Here is an 18,493-nt window from a genome sequence, read left to right as displayed (position 1 = left end):
GTCAATCTGCAGCAAGTTGGAGAGGCAGACCCCAGAAAATATAGGAGCTAGTAAGAGAAGGGGATTTGGTCAGCCTGGACTACAATACGTTTGGAATTATCTTGCATATCAGAATGACTGAAGGAACTTGTCAGATATTTGAGCTCAATCCCCTGATTCACAGGGCTTTGGAGAAACCAAGCTGTCTATCTAACAAGCAAATCAATTAATTGAAGGACTACACTAAGAGAGTCCTTGCTTAAATATGGGGACACAGTTCTCTGGCTGGAGAATTGCTTCTTGTGAAGGGGCTTCTTTCTGACTTATACAATCAAAAGTGGCAAAATTGATCTCTGATTAATAGCCATTTTCCCTCAGGGTATTTATGTTTGAAAGCAACATTCTTGTTAGACACGATGTACAACTTTATACTCTTGGCTATATAACTACATATCTATCAAAATGTTATATTATGCCCCAAATAGCCTTAAATTGTACCTTTTAAGGAAAACAATGCTACGAAATTAGCAACCAACAAAGAACGTTCCATTATTGTCCAAAGGAAAAGATTCCTTTCAGGGTGTGTGTGAGGGTGTGTATGTGTATACATTCTTCATCTGTCCTTTCTTCATTATTTTGTTGTTTTTGAAAAGCTAATCATTTGCTCAATGTTAAAATCTAAACTCTGGAAGCTCCATGAAATTATTTAGAAAAAACATTATCTGAGTTCTTATTTATTTATTTATTTATTTATTTATTTATACATACATACTGGGGATTTGACCCAGGGGTATTTTACCACTGGGCTAAATCCCTGGCCCTTTTTCTTTTTTATTTTGAGACAGGATCTCACTAAGTTGCAAAGGCTGGCCTGAACTTGCAATCCTCCTGCCTCAGCCTGCAGAGTCATTGAGATTACAGGTACAGGCATGTACCTATACATGTACAATGGTACAGGCATGTACCACTGTTCCTGGCTATTTAAAATAATAATAATTAATTATTTAATTTTGCTGTAGTGGAGATTGAGCCCAGTATGCTCTGAGCTACATCCTCAGTCCTTTTTCTTACTTTTTATTTTGAGACAGGGTTTTGTTAAATTGCTGAGGCCAGCCTTGAATTTGTGATACTCCTGTTGAATAGTTGGGATCGCTGGCGTGCACCACCACACCCGGTTTGGGTTCACTTTTAAATTTAGCAATCCTTTTAGGACCTTAGGTCAACAGATTCTTTCAGTTATCACAGAGTACTGCTTCAAAAGGATGAAGTCTGTAAATTGCATCCGGGCAGTGGCACACTACTCTAATCCCAGCCACTCTGCAGGCTGAGAAAGAAGGATCCCAAGTTCTAATTGTTCCAGCCAGAACAACTTGGTTAGACATCCACTTCAAAAAAAAAAAAAAAAAAAAAGGTAAATAAATAAGACTACTCGAATTTTAGATGAGATTTAAAGGGACTACTTATGAAAACTAGTTCTAAAAGATACAATAATCAAATTGTGTTTAAGGTCTATTGGTAGCCTAGTAATTAACCTCGTACTCCCTAGAAGATAAGAACATAGTGGTTTTAGACAGCAATAGGCTCAAATCTTATAGATCACATCTTACTGGCTTTGTGATTGAGTGCCTCAATCTCAGTTTCTTGATTTGTAAAGTGGGAATGATTTCCGTGTAGCTGCTATCATGTATAATAAAATAATATTCATGACTAGCTGAAGTGGCACAGGTCTTTAATCCCAGAGACTCAGGAGGCTGAGGCAGGAGGATCACAAGTTCAAGGCCAGTCTCAGCAACTTAGATCCTATCTCGATATAAAAAAATAAAAAGGCTTAGGAATACAGCTCAGTGGTAAAGTAGCCCTGATTCAATCCTTAGTACAGAAAACAATAATGACAACAATAACAATAATGTTGTCAGTAGCACATTGGTGCTTGACATTCATTGAGGATCAGATACTGTGTCTTCCTGTTCACATTCTACAGCAGAATTGTAGGAGCAGGCTGCACCATTGTTTGATACTTTCTATGTCTTATTTTACTTTTAAAATATTATGTAACTTTATGGTGCATTAGCACAAAGAAATAATTTCTTTGTTATTGTAAATTTTGAGTGCTTGTTCTTTTGTTAACTCAGCTATTTTAATGAGAAAATTGATAATTTATGTAAGAGAGTTTACCTTTTTGGATATAAAAAGCATTTTTTTTCTTTTCTTTTCTTTTTTTTTTTTTTTTAACGTACCAGGAATAGAGTCTCCTGAGCGTTTGCTTGTTGTGGTATGAGGACATTAACCAGCAGTGTTTATTTAAAATACCTGGCAAATTTCCTTGAACTTCCCATTTTGAATAGACACAGGAGACATAACACAAATGGTTTGTTTTGATACCCTGGATGTCTACATCTTTAAAATACAGGTTCTGAACAGAAAAATTCCCTGGTTCTCTTTTATGACTGCCATATGAGTGTTCTGTTTTAAAATTATTCCTCTCTAATGTTCCATAACATCATTTTCTTAGACTTTCATCTAAAGACTGATTTATGTATCTAAAGATCGCATTGATTTCCATCTAGCTTAATTATAAATATAATATTCATAAATTTCTAAGCATAATAAAGGCTCAGGAAAAATGCGATATTGACAACAGAAGTTTCATGAAATGTCCTTGAAGTTTCCTTTCTACAAACAATGTAACCTCAAATCATAGATATGAGATATTTCGTTAGTCCAAAATGACCAAGTCACTCCCTAGTTGGACATTCTGTGCTTCCCAAAATGCATTCTCTCTTTCAGAACTTTAGAAATAATGCAACATTTTGGAAGGACAATCTTACCTTTTATAGTACCTGATGGAAGGACTAAGTGGGCAGAAGAGAACCCCATGAAAAGCTGATGGTGATTGATGAGTGACTTATGTATATGAAAGTTTGAAAAATATAAAGCTACTATGAGCACTAGAGGAAAAAGCTAAAACCTAGAAGCTGATTTCATTATTTTTTCCATGCCTCATTAAATAAGTTACACATTTTTTTCAAATAAGCAAATAAGCACTTTGATGTCACTGATGTATTAAATATTTGTTAAGTGCCCAGAAAACAGTTAGGTATTGTGAGAATTTAATAGCTATAATTAAAACAAATGTACCGTGAATACTGACTTAAATCCTTTTTAAACATATGGGGATGGAAATAAATTAAAGAAAAGGGCTGGGGATGTAGCTAAGTGGTAGAGTGTTTGTCAAGAAATGCAAGGTCCTGGGTTGGGACTGTAGCTGAGTGGTAGAGTGCTTGCCTAGCATACATGAGGCACTAGGTTTGACCCCCAGCACCACATAAATATAAACAAATAAAATAAAGGTATAAAAAATAAAATAACATTATTAAAAAAAAAAGAAATGCAAGGTCTTGGGTTTGATCTTAAGTGCTGCCACAAATGAGTGTGTATGTGTGTGTGTGTGTGTCTGTTTACCTATATAAAACAAAGGACTCCCACCCATAGAAACCTATATTGTCTTCCCAAAAGATATGGTCATGAAAGATTTCTATGTTGAGTTACTAGCACTAAACTAAAACTAAACATTCACCTACCCATTTCTTTTTATTGTCCCCAGTACTGTGGAACTCTACCAGGGTTGCTCTACCACTGAGCTACAACATCAGGCCTATTTATTTATTTATGGTACTGGGGATTAAACTCAGGGGCACTTGACCACTGAGCCACATCCCCAGCACTATTTTGTATTTTATTTAGAGACAAGGTCTCACTGAGTTGCTTAGCACCTTGTGGTTGCTGAGGCTGGCTTTGAACTTAGGAACCTCCTGTCTCAGCCTCCAGAGCCACTGGGATTACAGGTGTGAACCACTGTGCCTGGCCCCTTTTATTTTTTATTTTAAATATTTGTACAGTCTTGATAAATTGCAACCTTCAGCGTGTGCTACTGTGCCTGGCCCATTCTTCAAAGTAGATTGTCAGTCATCAAAATTTTACGAAATTATTGATATTTTTTTAATGATAACTTATGTTTTTTCCTCAAATGGAAGTTAGATAAGAGAAAATAATTGTAAACCACAGCAGAGAAGAATTTTAAGTTAGAATTTAGGTTCTTCAATGAGATATTTCATTTCTGGATTTGTTCATTGAATATATACGTATTCATATTTATATATACACTATCATATTTACATGTGTATTCATACACACAAATTTTTTCCCTCAGTACTGAGGATTGAACCTAGAGGCACTCTACCACTGAGCTACATCCCCAACACTGCTAAATTGATAAGGCTGACCTTGAATTTACTATCTTCCTGCCTTAGTATCTGGAATTACAGGTGTGCACCACCTCAAATTAATATGTAAGGAATACTTACTTTATGTTCAGTGCTCTGAAAGGTATAGCGGGCTAAGATGATGGGCAAAGTAAACAAGAACTCTATTCTCATGGAGCATCCACTGTAGTATTAGAGAAGCAGAATAAATAAGTAGATGTATAGGCGAGCAACAATATTTCAAATACTTAAACTGTACAGATTGAAGTAACATGGAGACTCTTTCTTCTTGGTTTATTGCTTTTTGCCCCTGGAATGCTTTCAATTTAAATTTATTGGCTAAATGCATCTGTTCCTAAAACTGTAGGTACGAGGAAAAAAGAGATAACGTAAAAATTAAAATGTCATCAATCTGGCTTTAAGAGCAAAAGGAAATGGATACTTGGCTGAAGATTAAGTAAGAAAACAGTGGAGAAATTTTCAACAGTTACAGATTTAGCCAGCAGTTATGCCTGGACTAAGACTGTAAACAATTTGTACTTTTAAGTTCTCCAAATTCTGTCATATTCATTAATCATATTTTACAATTAAAGCATTGCCAAATCCATGCCCTTGAAGGTTTTTCTAAGCTTTCCCCCCTTTTTTTCTCGGTCCTCATAATTATTTAAATTTTATTTTTGTACTTTTTGAAGTTTGTATTTTATGTTTATTTTTCCCTATTAGTCCAATTTGAACCCCTGTTCCCCCTGTTGGAGTTAATAGAAGCATGTTTTGGCAGATTATTTGGCCTATTTTCAGTCCAAAGCCCTCTCCACACCCCCACCCCATCTGGGGAATTGAGGATCATATCCATTGCCTTAGAGCATGCTGGGCAAGTACTCTATCAGTGAACATAGGCTCTCAGTCCTATTTTTTCAATTTTACATTAAGATAGCATCTCAAGGGGCTGGGCGAGCTAGTGCATGCCTGTAATCCCAGTGGCTTGGGAGGCTGAGGCAGGAGGATTGAAAGTTCAAAGCCAGCTTCAGCAATTTAGGGAGGCCCTTTCTAAAAAAAAAAAAAAATAAAAAAATAAAAAAAAAAATTTTTTTTTTTTTAAAATGGTTGGGGAAGTTGCTCAGTGGTTAAGAGGTGCTCTATTCAATTCCTGGAAGATAACAACAACAACAAAAGAGAGAAAAAGATAGGTTCTCATTGAGTTTCTGTGGGGGCCTCAAACTTTGAATTCTCCTGCCTTAGCCTTCAGACTTGTTGGGATTAGAAATGTCCATCATCGGGCCTGGTTAGAATTCTTATCAACATTTTCAAGCACATTTTTCGTTATGTTCTTACAGATATATAATATAATAGAGGTCTAGAGAATATATCAGCTAGGACCAAATAAAACACAAAAGATGGTTAAATTTAGTAGATTATGATTTATAGGCTGTTTCTATTAGAGTGATTTATTTTGTTAACATCATGTCTAATAACTTACTTAACATACATGGAAATGTTTTGGAAATAAGTTCAGTAAGCATTAGGAGTAAATATGGAATGCTTTATTTTGTCCATTATTGGCTCTAGGGTCCATTGTGTTTTTTGTTTGTTTGTTTGGTTTTGGTATTGGGTATTGAACCCAGAAGTGGTTATTCTTCTGAGCTGTATTCCAAGTTTTTTAAAACTTTTATTTTGAGACAGGGTCTCACTAAGTTGTCTCGGTGGCTTGATTTGCAGTTATTTCACCTTAGCCTCTGGAGTAGCTGGAATTACAAGTGTGCATCCTTGCACTCAGCTTCTTTCAGTTTTCTTAAGGGAAAAAGCCAGAGACAGAACAGTTTTGATAAGGTATACCTTTGTTCCAATCGGAGGAAGGAAACAATATATGAATTGATTTGCATTAAAGACCAGGAGACAGTAGGTAGGGCTGTGACAGCACTGGTTGATGCTGAGAATTAGGTGGATGGGTATAAGTTGTGGGGAAGATCTCACTTTTATCTTCTTTGTTGAGTTTTGAATCATGGGAATGTTTTAACTTTTGAAAAATAAGCATGCAAAACATTAGAAATAAAGTCACCTTTATTAGCCATAAATTAAACCATTAGTGTGTACTTAAAACTTAAGACTCAAATTATCTTCTAAAACGCAGACCTTAAAACTTAATTTTACAGCATGAGATAGAACCGTTAATACGTAAATCTTGACTTTGACATTTCCTAAGGCTCTTGAAGAGAACTTCTCATCCTGTATGTTTGACTTTAGAGTGTCTCACCTGATTTTCCTTTAGGAGTTAATAATTCAAAACGATGAAATTTGTGTTACTGTAAAGGTAGAAAACACCCCTTTATATTTCAAATCATTTCCAGATTTTGGGTCTTGCCAAGATTGTACCCATCTCAAGGGGATAACATGCGATTCTCAATCAGCAGGCTCCATCATTAGGAGCTCATGATGGTTCCCAAGTGCATTCATTTCTACCCAGGACACTGTTACCTGAGGACACACAGAAGGTGTCTGGATATGTGCAACAGGAGTCAGACATTTTACTTGCTCCTATCATGACCCTGTACTTATGTAGGAGACCAACGTTCCACATTCACACAATACTACATGCCCCACCTCCACATAGCAGGGCTGCATGCAGGATTTGGAGAGAAACTGAGGAGATAATATCATGGAGCGAATCTGGTAGTGGTAGAGAAGCAGGCAGCAGAGAAAAGGAATGGGTGGTGTACCGTTTTCCTTAAAGCTGGAGGATCTGAATGAATGAAAAGTATGTTCTTCCACTTACTCCGCATTTTTTTGTGTGTCAACTCTGTTTAAATCTGATGCCCCGGAGACAAGCTAAAGAGTCATAGTTTATCTAAGAGAGACAAAAATCTGAGGACAGGATATCATTCTAACTTGATGCTGGATTTGTTGACATTTGAGACAAAACCCTGGAACTTTTATCTAAATAGAAGTGTCACCATATTTTAGTTTAAGTGATAAAGTTATGGTCAGGGTGGAAATGCCATCTGTGTGGTTGAAACTACAGGCTGTTTCCCAGGAAGTTTGTCTCCTAAACTTTGATGATGATCTTGTTTGGAAGAATTAAAACAGGCCCTGAGAGGAGAGTGAAGATTCACACACCAAGTGAGGTGGGGAAGGAACACAGGCTCCGGACACTCCAAAAACAACAAAATCTCCTTTTTTTTTTTGGTGAAACAATGTGCTTTGAGTTAAAAAAAAATGATATTAGGCAAATCCAGTGACTCATATTGCCTCAACAATCTTATTATGTATAGATCTACTTATATAATATTGCCTTTAAAAATGAGAGAGAAGCCACCAGGGGTGGTAGCACACACCTGTAATCCCAGCAACTCTGGAGGCTGAGGCAGGAGGATGGCAAGTTCAAAGCCAGCCTCAACAACTCAGCTAGGCACTGAGCAACTTAGCAAAATTCTGTCTCAAAATGAAAAATAAAAAGGGCTGAGGCTGTGGTTGTGGCTCAGTAGTTAAGTGCCCCCTGAGTTCAATACCTGATACAAAAGTTGGGAGGAGGGAAAAACAGCTCCCCCCCAAAAAAAAAATTAAAAAGAAAAAACTCTCAACATATCTTTAGTTTTTGCTCAGAAGTATATAAGTGATATTTCATTTTATTTCCACTGAAATAACATGTGCTTCATTTACTTACATACTTCAGATTTTATGAAGGCTATTAGGACAAAAGACTTCACCTTTTGGGGTCTTCTCTCTGGTGAAAATTCTACCTCTGGAGACAATGGAGTGTAGTTCCTTATCAAACACAGAGTTGGCTTAATCCCACACTAATCATGCTTCCCAGTGTGGTAACCAGATGAGGAAGTGATGTCAGTGTGGTGTGAGAGGACATGCATGTGGTTAGGTCTGCAGATAGCCTTGTGGAGTTCAGGTGCCCAATTTCCAGTATTTGTTTTCTGTACCCTTCTGACATCTTCTTGTCTAGAATATGAGGCATTTACTGATTCTACTTCTGGGAATACATTTGGAGATCCCACCCGGAAATGACAAAAGTTCACAAAGATAATTAGGGGACTGAAGTTGACTGCTAGACACTTTGTCAATGGATTCTGTTTGGAAGCAAATCTTGTACTAGAATTAAGGCTGCTATGTTCTGTATATAATAAGATAAAGACTCATTGAGCTGAAAGGAACTTTTAAACCTAGTTTAAAACATTTTATAGATGAAGAAAAGAAAACTTGGGCTAAGTAATTATGTCACTGTTAAATTTAAGCCTTTAGTTTAAATCCTACATTTTGTATCTACTTACTCAATGGCTTGCCATGTTTGCTTTTTTGTGGTATGGGGGCTTGAACATGGGCACTGTGCCATTGATTTATAACCCTAGTCCCCTGCCCTGTTCTTGGTACAAGGGATAAAACCCAGGGGTGCTTAACCACTGAGCCACATCCCCAGCCATTTTTATATTTTACTTTGAGAAAGGTTTCATTAAGTAGCTTAGGACCTTGCTAAATTGCTGAGGCTGACTTTGAACTTACCATCCTCCTGCCTCAGGCTCTGGAGCCCCTGGGATTATAGGCATGCACCAACGCACCGGGCTCCTTTTTATTTTTTATTTTGAGTTGCCATCACAATCATAATGTTAAGTTCCTCTAAAAAGGGAGGCAAAGAGAAGTTGAATCATGAGAACATCATCCTGTACATGGGGGTACTGGTGCTGCTCCAGCACCCCAGGAGGCAAAGGGTTTTGAGATTTCCAGTGCTCCCTTCCTTGTTTATTCCTACAGCAAACATTCATAGCCTATGTCAAGTTGAGACTCTCTCTTTTTTCTTAACAACTTGAAAAGACTGAACATGCCATCACAAATCTGACTGCTTAAAGTGCTGAATGTAGATAGGCTCAGAATTTCCCCTGAGCTATGGCAGGATAAGGTATTTTTTGAGTTCACATGACAAGGGCTAATGATAGTTCTCTTTCTTGACTCATCTTTTGAACATTACCAACATTTTAACCCCAGATTACAACCTTATTTTACCACAGGTTCAAGCACTATGAATAAGAACTGCAGAGGCAAGGGCAGAAAAAGCCACAGATATGGTTCTGGCTTGTGATGTCCTAGATTTCCCTTAAGCATATTAACTGTTGCAAGATAAAGGTCAGCAAAATTGGAGAGAGGAACCACAAAATTGCTGGGTTTCAACTCTCATCATGACTTTGAAGGAATGGGGGAAAATAATATATGTCCATTATTATTTTAGTGGTAGATTTTATTTCACTTCGTTTCTGAACAGCACAAAAGATCTGCTGAATGCTATCAATAGTTACTCCATACTTTCCTTATCATACTGTTTATAACATTTTATTGATTAATCATATAATTAATATTTTATTTTTTCTCTCTATAAATCATCTGAGGGAGGGAACTATGATGCTATTGTTCAGTGCTGTATTCCCAACAAAATTAAAATATGGTACCCTTCCTCAAAAATAACTAAGAATTTCAAGACAACAGGGTACATGCCTGTGACTCTGGTGCTGCTGGTGTGTAATAAGCACTCAATAAGAATCTATTCACTGAGTGACTTAGTATTCTGAATGAATACATCTTTTGTTCTGAAGACTAAAAATTGTATACTACTGATGATATTAGAGCTATACTACCATATCTATACTACTATATTTTTTCAATAACCACTGTCAAATCTTCCTACCTTTAGTAGTAATATTTAATAATAGAGCTGATGGTTTGCAACTGGCTTGGCTACTGTTTCCAATTACTTTGGCTGCATTGAATTTAAACCTTGAAAGACCCAGATTAATATACATCCTCCTCCTTCTCCTCCTCCTCCTCCTTTTTCTCTTCCTCCTCTTCCTCCTCCTCCTCCTCCTCCTTCTCCTCCTCCTCTTCCTTCTCCTCCTCCTCCTCCTCCTCCTCCTCCTCCTCCTCCTCCTCCTCCTCCTTCTCCTCCTCCTCCTCCTCCTTCTCCTCCTCCTCCTCCTCCTCCTCCTCCTTCTTCCTCTAATTCAGGGGTAATTTACAACTGAGCTACATCCCCAGTCGTTTTAGTTTTTATTTTGAGACAGGGTCTTGCTAAATTGCTGAGGGTGGCCTTGATCTTTCCTCAGCCTCTGGAGTATCTGGAATTACAGGAGTGCACTATTGCAACTGGCTTGACTACTGTCTTCCAATTACTTTGGCTGCATTGAATTTAAACCCTGAAAGACCCAAATTAATATACAAAGGAATATAAATCTACATCTTTTAAAAACTATTGTTATAGATACAGTGCCTTAGTTATATTAAAATAATACAGAATAAGAAAGCACAGTTGCAAAACTACTCTGCTTTGTATCTGGGAAGTTTCAAACCACTGATGTAGACGAGACTACCTTAGAAAGAATAATAGCTTGAAGCTGAAATTTACTCAGTACTTCACAAATCAATGACAAATAAGTTTCTCCACTCAGTCCCCTACAATTGGAGGGATACACTTGAACTTTTCCAGAAATGATCTGATTCTGGAGCTGTCAGAGGAATCTTCTTTGGAAATTACCACATCCATCTGTAGTAATAGGCTAACCTGGTTCATGTAGGAAAATGTATTTTTAAAAATAAGCTTCATCTTCATTCTTTTGCTGTGAAACACCAAGTAATTTAATAATAGAGCGGATGGTTTGCCTGAGTTAAATCCTATAGGACTTCATTTTCTCTAGTCAAGTTTCTCATCACATGTCAGTCCCAAGAACATTTAGATGTGTTCCATGCTATTTTTTTCATCCTTCATATGACTAATTATTATTTTCCTTCCTCAGTTTTCTTTAAAATGTGTCATGGGAGTGGAAACTATGTGGATATTCTAAAACTCGGCCTGCCCTCAGAAGCCTGATAGAAAGAGAACAATCTTTGGAGAAGGAAATTTGTATTTGAATCTCACTTTTACCACTTTTTCTTTTCCTGTGTTCTTTTGAAAATTTATTTAATCTCTCAGGATCTCAGTTTATTTTCTCTAAAGTGGAGAGGATGGTTCCCTGGCAATGTTTGTTTTAAGGTGCATGGTGGGGTTGGTGCAATAGCTTAGCGGTAGAACAACTGCCTAGCATGTGTGAGGCCCTGCATTCCACCCCCAGCACTGCAAACAAATAAATGGATATAAATAGAAAGATTCCTGATGATAGAGGCAAGTCGAATGATACCTGATAACTATTTAATACTTGGTAGATGTTATGATGGTGGTGAAGTAGTCTCATTTTTATGTATAAGTTTTATAAAGTATTTTTTTCTCATTTTCAAAGTAATACACACTCATCATAGAAGAATGCTTTTAAAAACACAAACACACACAGCACACGCTATCTAGATGTCACGTAGTCATTAGCATGTTGAAAAAAATAAAAAAGGCAAAGGAGATTTATAGAGAGATTCTTAAACATTCAACCTTTGACTTTTTATTTTCCATATTTTTGTGGTATTGGAGATTGAACCCAGAACCTTGCATGCCAGGCTACTGCTTTACCACTGAGCTACCCCAAGCCCCTGTTCAAAAATTTTATATTAAGACAGGGTCTTGCACAATTGCTCAGGCTGACCTTGAACTTGCCATCCTCCTGCCTCAGCTTCCAGAGTAACTGGAATTATAAGAGTGTGCCACTGCACCTGGTGTCTTTTGATTTCTTGAGGCAAAAGAGTTTTGGAATTCAAAATAATTGCTAAAGAGAGAAAGGATGTGGCTATAGCAACTCTGGCTGCTTTATTGCAATGAGTAGAGAGTAACTTTATTTGTTCAGGTCCAGACAGAGGCTTTGGGTCATAGAAACACAGATGAGCTGTTGGACCAGGTAAGAGATGTAGTTACTCACCCTTTAATAGTTTGCAAATTGAGTACAATGAACATTGTTACACTTACATGTATTATTTTATATCATGAGTTAACTCCTTATAGTTTAATGCTTGACAGTGAAACGCACAAGAATGAGAAGTTTGCTGGGCATACTGTTCATCCGAACTGCTCTTTAATGTAAACTTTCATTCCTAGCAAAATAACAGAAGTCATAAGAGAGAAGCATCAATGACTTGAAGAGGAAATAGACCTTACCAGTAAGTCTGAAAGGACAAGGAATAGCTGGGACCCCAGCTGTGCACCCTCATCCCCTGCAGTAGTGGATTCTAATTTGACTGTAAGAGCCTCTAAGCTACATGCTTTCCAGGAAGGAAAGCACTGCCACAGCTAACTGTGGAGAACAGAGGACACTTTCCTAAAGAGATCTGGAAAGCTCTGAGTCACAAGAATTAATCAGGGCCTCAGCATTGATGCAAGCATTGATTTGGGCACATTGGTAACCTGTTCTGTAGGTCTTTATGGAAAGTGACTTAATGATATGTTGCCACCTGCTATTTTGGGGATCTATCCAGTATTGAACAATTTATATGCAACATATTGACCAGGTTAATTTTATTCTTTCTCCATACTAGAGATTGAATCCAGCAGCACCTTGTCATTGAACTACACTCCCAGCCCTTTTATTATTGTTATTATTATTTAAGATGAGGCAGGGTCTTACTAAATGGCAGATACTTGTGATCCTCCTGGCTCAGCCTCCTGGGTTGCTGGCAGGTTAAACTTAAGTTTGTTTTTTTGTTTGTGTGATGATTAGTAGTGACAGTAATTTTATTTTAGTCACCATCACCCATATTATGTTGTATTAACAGTGACAGCAACTCTTACTAGCCTTAATCTGAAGCAGGATTTAACAATATGGAAACTGTATACATATTGGAAAGGAACTAATAACTTAATGATAATCTATTTTATTTTAGTCACCATCACCCATATTATGTAGTATTAACAGTGACAGCAACTATTACTAGCCTTAATCTGAAGCAGGATTTAACAATATGGAAACCGTATACATATTGGAAAGGAACTAATAACTTAATGATAATCTAACAGATAATTTAACAATGTTAATTGATAAAACTCGGTCCTACTGACTGATTACTGAAAGGAGATAGCTGAAAGGAGAACAATACAACAATAAAGAACCAAACTGGACAGCTCAACTCAAGTTACTGAATAATTTTTTTGCTTTCTAAATCCAAAATTTGAGTGAAAATATTATGACTGCTTCCACACTGTATTTGAAAAATGAAATCTGATTTGGTAAAGCAGCAATTTTTTCCATATGTCCAGCTTTTAAATCAAAGAATTGAATGTGATCAAATCAGCATTATATCAAAAGAATGGCCAGAACATGATCACATATTCCAACTCTCTCGTCTTTTTGTTTGTTTGTTTCATTTTGTTTTTATTTTTAAAACAATCTAGGGTTTGGGGTGAGAGATAGAGACTAGATAGTTGGTGTGTTTCATGTGTTTCATTGAAGGGATCTATTAACCAGCCCAGAGGCCCTGAGAGCAGGAAATTACTGGTGGATATTAAAGTTGTAACACTGGATGGGACCACCAAAAGAGTAGAGGTTGGAGAGAAGAGCAACCAGTGAAGGAGACCAACAAGTGAAGAACGAGTGTGGGTGGTGGAAACCAGGTGAAAAAATGAAACAAAATAAAAAACAGTGTTTGCCAGGAGGAATTTGCTCACTGGGTGAAATACTGTGGACAGGGCAAGAAAGATTAGGAGAGGGGATTGGCCACTGATGCTTACTCCTCATATGTGTGTGTGTGTGTATATACACACACACACATATATATATAAAGAAGAATACACACACATATACACACATATTCTTCTTAGTTGTAAATATTTGCTACTTTGTTATGTGGTGCTGAACTTTGAACCCAGTGCCTCACACATACTAGGCAAGCGCTCTACCACTGAGCTGCAATCCTAGCCCCCTGATTCTTACTCTTGAAATGCTCATTTAACCCATTTTCAAGTGAGGAAAGAAAATCGTAGAGAAGAGAAACAACTCCCCTGAGGCTCTCTGTTCTTACAGTTGTCAAAATTTAGAACTATTTCAAGCCAGATGCAGTGGTGCATGCCCGTAATCCCAGCAGCGTGGGAAGCTGAGGCAGGAGGACTGCAAATCCAAATCCAGCTTCAGCAAAAGCGAGGCCCTAAGCATCTCATTGAGACCCGGTCTCTAAATAAAATACAAAACAGGGCTGAGGAGGTGGCTCAGTGGTCATGTGCCCCGAGTTTAATCCCTTGTACATGCCCCCCCCCCCCAAAAAAAAAATTTAGAGTTATCTGATTCCTTGAAAATGACTCAACCTACTGTCAAGTACTATTTACTTTAACTTTTAAGGCATATATTTCACATTTTTGCTTTGCCACATGTACTACTACATTTTTTTTCACTCTCCTTAGTATTCCTTTTTATTATATTCCAGAGGACTTTGAAACCTGATAAAGATGATGGGCAACAGCATAATTAAATGAACAATGTGAGAGCCTCTGAGGGTTGAGCCATAAAAAGTAATTGTAGTGATTTATTGCTCCACAGAGTTTGTTCTCATAGATTCATTGTGTATCTTACCATGGAGTGTTCAGAAATCACTACCAGTAAAAGTTAGGATATAATCTGTGGTTGACCTTTTATAAAGATAATGACAGATAAAACAATGTGGTCTTGAATTCTTTGCTTGTTAAAATAGTCATAATTTGTAAACATAAACCAACTAAACTTGACTTTATTGTTTTAGGCAAAAAAAAAAAAGTCTTATTTATTTCATTTTGGAGTGTTCCTTGTATTTTTCTCTGAAATAGAACTGCTAGTTAAATGAGAGCTCAGGGAGAGTTGGCTTTCCAAGGGAGAATTAGAAAGCCTTTTAAATAGTTGAAGAAAGCCTTTGCTACTTTGGATCAAGCAATGTTTGTTGTCTATTAGAAGTACATTTATTCTCTCGTTTGTTGTGGAATTTTTTCCTTTTTTATTGAATTGTGAGGATGTGACCACAGAGGATTTTTGCTGGGCAGGGAGGAGAGCTTCCAAATATAATTCAACAGAAGATTTTTTTCAGCCTTTATAAGAGAATATGAGTGTTTTATTTTTTATTTATTTTATCACAATAGTTGAAAATTCTTCAACAGATTAATTGTCTACCTCGAACTAGAATCAGTTGCCTACTGATTTGCCTGGATGATGTTCTCAATTCTGTTTTTTTTTTTTTTTTTCCTTTCATTCCACTGGGCAAACATCTGCCGGGCTTTCTTGATGGCAACATAGTGATTACTGAGCTCCACCCTATTAGAAATACAACTAGTTTTCAACTCATGAAAGTCTATAAAAGCCACTTTTTTAGAAGTCTCTAAACTTTGGAACTATTCAATGATACTCTATTTTTGCCAGCAATAAACAATATATATATATATATATATTTATATATATATATATATATATATATATTTATTTATTTTAATGTAAAGGGCAAGGTATTGAACAGACACTTCACAGAAGAAGCAATACAATCAGTCAATAAATATATGAAAAAATGTTCAACTTCACTAGTAATGAGAGAGATGCAAATCAAAACTACACTAAGATTTCATCTCACTTCAATCAGAATGGCAATCATCAAGAATATAAGCAACAGTAAATGTTGGCGAGGATGTGGGGGAAAAAGGTACACGTATACATTGCTGGTGGCACTGCAAATTGATGCAGCCAGTCTGAAAAGCAGTATGAAAATTCCTCGGAAAACTGGGATCGGAAGCACCATTTGACCCAGCTGTCCCACTCATTGGTTTATAACTAAAGGACTTAAAATCAGTATACTAAAAATTCATTAAATTTCATTTAAATTAATACAATTTAACAAAGTCAATTTAAATAACATTTAATATAGATTAAATCATTTAATATTAACTATATAATAAAAATATTAATAAGATTAATTTTAATAAAAATCCACTTAGTGGTTTTAGAAACTACAGGTATCAGAGAAATATTAGCTATATATTCTACTTTTGTCTGCTCTCTCATTTTGCCTAACTTAAGCTAGAAACTTTTGTTTATCTTTTATCTTAATTTACCAAGATAAAAATGGGAAGACAAAACACCCAGTAGCTACACACATCAGCTTTTCCTTTGTTTTTTTTTTTTTTCTAAATTTTGCCTTAACATTTACATTATTTTATCCAGTATCCAGGTATTTTCTTATGTTTTTATGTTAAAAGCATATGCCGTTTGATTTCAATCTCTTTTCAAATACATATATCTAAATCCCTGTTGCTTCTGCCATTATAGTATTTTAATTTAATTCCATCTTGATTTTTGCTTTAATCTAACAATTATTTGGAATTGTTTCTATGGCCCTAATTTCATTGTATATGGAATTTTTTTTTTTTTTTTTTTGAGGAGTCAAAATTCTTCTAATTTTAGATGCACAAAGAATTGCAGCCTGTGTGATAACACCTTTACGGAATTGGCTGGCGTTTTCATTGTGGTCTAGGGCACGGTAAATTTTGGTGGCTGTAGCCTGTGTGTTTGAACATGATATGTAGTTTTGTGTGCATGGTACAACTTCTTGGTATAGCTCCTCAGTCAGGCTTCTTAAGTGCATTACACAGCTCTTCTCTATCCCTCCCTGCTTGTTGGTGGTTCCTTGTTTGGGTTCTGAGAGAGGGATGTTCAGTTGATGCCTTTTATTCTGCAGGGTTTCCCATGTTTTTGCTCTATGTACCCCACGGTGTGGTACCCCAGATAACTATCTTATTGTTGTCCTGTGCTCTGTGATCCCTGGTATGTAATACTGAAAGCATGAAGCAGCCTGTTACCTCTCAGCTTCTGCAAGTGAACTGTTTCCTTGCACGTTCTATGTTTGCTTTTGTCTTTTCAACTTGATCTACTCTTTCATAATCTATTTTTGTGTTCAGTCCTTGAAATTCTCATTCTTATTTTGGATCACTGAGCATTTCAAATGTCCTTTTCTAATTTCTATGAGGATTTGGTGGTAGAAGGAGAAAGAGAGGTGAAACATGCTCATTTTCAGCCTTTAAGATTGAACCTCAAATCTTAGTGTAGTTTTGATTTTCACTTCTCTAAGTGCTAGTGATGATGAGCATATTTGCATAAATTTGTTGATTAATTTTATATCATCTTGGGAGAAGTGTCTGTTCAGGTCCGTGGCCCATTTATTGAATGGGTTATTTTATTTTATTTATTTATTTATTTATTCGTTCGTTCATCCATTTATTTATTTATTTATTTATTTATTTATTTATTTATTTGTGTGTGTGTGTGTGTGTGTGTGTGTGTGTGTGTATTTAGATTTGTGAGTTCTTTCTATACCCTAGAGATTAGTGCTCTATCTGATGTGTGATGGGGCAAAACTTTTCTCCCAAGATGTAGGATCCCTATTCACCTCCCAGATTGTTTGTTTTGTGGAGAAGAAACTTTTTTAGTTTGAATCTATCTCATTTATTGATACTTGATTTTAATTCTTGTGCTATAGGAGTCTTATTAAGGAATTTTGGGACTAATCCCATATGATTGGAATTAGGGCCTACTTTTTCTTCTGTTACATGCAAGGTCTCTGGTTTGATTCCTAGGTCCTTGATTCATTTGAGTGGAGTTTTGTGCATGGTGAGAGATAGGGGTTTAATTGCACCTCCCTCCAGTTAGAATGTCAGCGATTTTTGAAAATGGCAGCTATGATGAAGACAACAACAGTAAGTGTTGGTGAGGATTTCAGGAAAAATGTACACTCCTACACTGTCGGTGGGACTGTAGATTGGTGCAGCCAATATGGAAAGCAGTTTGGCGATTCCTTGGAAATTTGGGAATAGAACCACCATTTGACCTAGCTATCCCTCTTTTTTGGTCTATACCCAAAGGACTTAAAAACTGCATACTACAGGGACACAGCCGCATCAATGTTTATAGCAGCAAAATTCACATTAGCTAAATTGTGGAAACAACTTAGTAGATGAATGCATAAAAAAAAAAAATGTGGCATTTATACACAATTAATATCACTCAGATACTTACCCTCTCGCTCAGTCCAGGAGACGCTAGTGCCCTTCACTACCTCTGTCAGAGCCTGGTTCGGACAGCTGGTGCCTCGGAGAGGACAGGCTGATCCTGCCTGCCTCCCATGTACCCTTTGTCACAGGGAGCGACATTCATGTGAGACCAAATAAAATCCAGTCATAGACATTAATAGAATATCTCAAAAAAGTATTTAATAAAAAGGCTAGCAAATACAGGGTCTTTAATGAAACTTTAATAAAATTTATGAGACAAGGAAACTGAAAGCACAATATTTTCTTAGGAACTTTTCTGTTTGGTGTTATTCTTTACAATATAGCAGCTTTTCCTAAGAATGCA

At 36.6% G+C, this 18,493-nt stretch overlaps 1 protein-coding gene across 14 annotated transcripts in view; it reads left to right on the top strand.

The window, feature by feature from the left end:
- Positions 1 to 18,493, top strand: part of LOC144250108 (chromaffin granule amine transporter-like) — a 236,043-nt gene that overhangs the window by 20,684 nt on the left and 196,866 nt on the right. Inside the window, exons 1-2 of one of the 14 annotated variants that reach the window (XM_077792539.1) lie at positions 16,546 to 16,622; positions 17,716 to 17,835. The exons of 12 other annotated variants lie outside the window; for them this stretch is intronic. The gene's annotated coding sequence lies outside the window, so the exon portion shown is untranslated. Of the gene's footprint in view, positions 1 to 16,545; positions 16,623 to 17,715; positions 17,876 to 18,493 lie in introns of those variants that run through there. One more of the 14 variants, XM_077792536.1, reaches the window with a different exon arrangement.

Source organism: Urocitellus parryii, chromosome 14, assembly GCF_045843805.1.
Source record: "Urocitellus parryii isolate mUroPar1 chromosome 14, mUroPar1.hap1, whole genome shotgun sequence".
Lineage (NCBI taxonomy): Eukaryota > Metazoa > Chordata > Mammalia > Rodentia > Sciuridae > Urocitellus > Urocitellus parryii.
The sequence above is the reverse complement of the archived record's forward strand: the minus strand, read 5'-3'. Positions and strand labels throughout refer to the sequence as shown.